Here is a 2,716-nt window from a genome sequence, read left to right as displayed (position 1 = left end):
GGCTGCAGAACTGCCATTTTGTTGGAATTTTGCATGTCTTTGAAGCATAATTCAAAGGTCATTACACCCATTTTGTCCAAACTTGGCACAAAGATCAAGCACTATGGCATACATGTCAATTTACTTCGTGACATGTTCCAATATGGCTGCCAGATTGTAAATTTTTTCCAATATCTCTTAATCATATGCAAATATTCCTTAACCAATGTTTTGAGACTTGGTACAAAGATAAAGTACTATGGCATACATATGCATGTCTACTAATTTTGTGCTATGATCCATATGGTCAAAAGACAGCCATTTGATTTCAATTTTGGTGTGATTTTTTTATGTCTTTGAAACATAAACATAGGTCACTGTCCCTCGATGGACTGATTTTGTTCAAACGTGATACGAAGATAAAATACTATGGCTGCATTCTTGTGCACATTAAATTGTTTCATTATATGATCCGAAATGGCTGATTACAACAACATACCCAATTCCATAGCATTTCGAAAATTCCACCAAACCATGTGTATAGTATGTGCCGTCATGACACTAGAGGCAGTGAGGGCATCGTTATGTGTGATGTAATCAAAAGTTCCTTCAGTGGTCATTACCGGCAGAGATGAGTCATTTATTACACGTTCCTCAGATTACTTTATTATGCAAGTCACAGGCCTGATGCACCCGTTGCATCAATGTCATTCCACAGCGACCTAGACCACAGCTACCTAGACACCAATGATTATAACAAAATGGACAAGCGGGGACTGTGTCATCAACGATGACTTGTTTCTATAAAAACACGTTGCTGACACAGCAATTCCTGTAAAAAGCTTTGAATTCGCTGCATTGTCTTTTAGCATTTTCAGGTTTCATTGCAACTAGCAGTTTTTTGTGTAGCTAAAAAGATATCCTAACCACGTCATCTGCTGTGGGGCACACAACCCATGTATTCAGGCAATAATACATAGTGTTTTACTTTCTGTGTCTTACATACCATGTACACCTATTTTATCTAAGTGTAATTGGTGCTGTACTTGTTGAAATAAAGTCAGCCCTTTCAGATCATTTGAAAATTGTATGTTGTTCAATACACCACAGTTTTCAAAATGCTAAAACATTGCAGCTGCATGTGACTTTGATTAAACCTTAAGTATTTTTATCTTTGCCACACTGGTGACTGTAATTGAACTTTGGTCTTTGATGAAGAAAAAGATAAGACTTTTTAGCTCAACTGTCAGTGATGTGGTTATCAGATAGGCTGATTGTCTGTCGAAACCCGTCGCCTGTTCGCGGTTCATCAACAATTGACTTGCCCTCTGAATCTGCAGGTCTGATTGCTTTTTAAATTAACTGTGCAGGTTCCTCAAAGTAAGCTCAGTCATTTACAAATTTTTATAATATTTGGGGGCACCTTTGACATCTTGCGTCAAAAACTATTTTTCTTATAATCCCTTTGTCCGATGACTTTGAAATTCGGTATGCAGGTTTCCAGGGTTTCTCGAAGTCAGATTTGATCACATTGTGATGAAATCTGCAATATTGTGTACTTTAACAGTTTTTGGTCAAAAAACCTTCTTCTCAGAATCTGCGTCCTTGATTGCTTTGAATGTAAATGTAGGTCCCAGGGTTGATCTAAGTCAGATTTGTTCAAAACTGTGTTTGAATCTGTGATATTGGCTTTTTGAGGCAATTTTTGCCATTTTTGGTAAAAAAGCCTTCGACATTCGTAACAATGTTTCAGTATATTTTGTATCTAGTAATTAATAGACAAATCACCTATAGGAACAGCTCAGTCAACTGCTGAGATGATGGTAGTTAATATACAATTCTTTAACGCAATTTCCTGTAAATCAGTGTAATACGTCAAATATCACAACAGAGCTCTACTGGCTATTGGTCCAGTTGTTCTAATGCCCGGATATTTATTGACCAAAAACGGCAAATATTGTCCCAAAATACATCTTGCAATTTTGGCACGATTTGCACAAGTTAAACTAAGGTCATCTCATCATCCCGTGTACCAACTTTCAAATTCATCAGACAAGTAGTTTCTGACAAAAAGAATTTTGACCAAAAATTGCAAATGTCCTTAAAAATACAAATATTTCATCCAAATCCGAGCAAATCTAAATAAGATTATCCCTTTGTACCAATGTAGCAAATAGCAAAGCTGTCTGACAGGCCGTTTGAAGGAAATTTGTAAAGATTTTAGTTCAAAAGTGATAATCATTGCAATACGCACATTTGCACATTTTGAGAAATTCGCATTAGGTCATCCTTAGGGCCTTTATACCAATATTACAATCGCTCAACAGTGATTAAGGAGAAGATTTTTGATCAAGTATGTTTAAAATGTCATTTGAATATTGTTCAAAACATCATTAAAAGAAAAACTTGTCTTGCCGCATATCCATGACACATATACACAAAATATCAAGTTTAGTACTTGAAAAGAACATTTAAGTGCATACATACAGAAAGACATACAGATATTATATCCGTCAACATACATACATATAGACACTTGCATGAATGCATTATGGCTACATACATACATACATACATACATACATACATACATACATACATACATACATACATACATACATACATACATACATACATACGTACGTACGTACATACGTATGTATGTATGTACGTACGTACGTACGTATGTAAGTCCGTCCGTCCGTCTGTCCATACGTACGTACGTACGGACGATCGT

This window comes from Ptychodera flava, chromosome 2, assembly GCF_041260155.1.
Source record: "Ptychodera flava strain L36383 chromosome 2, AS_Pfla_20210202, whole genome shotgun sequence".
Lineage (NCBI taxonomy): Eukaryota > Metazoa > Hemichordata > Enteropneusta > Ptychoderidae > Ptychodera > Ptychodera flava.
This window is presented reverse-complemented; position numbering follows the sequence as displayed.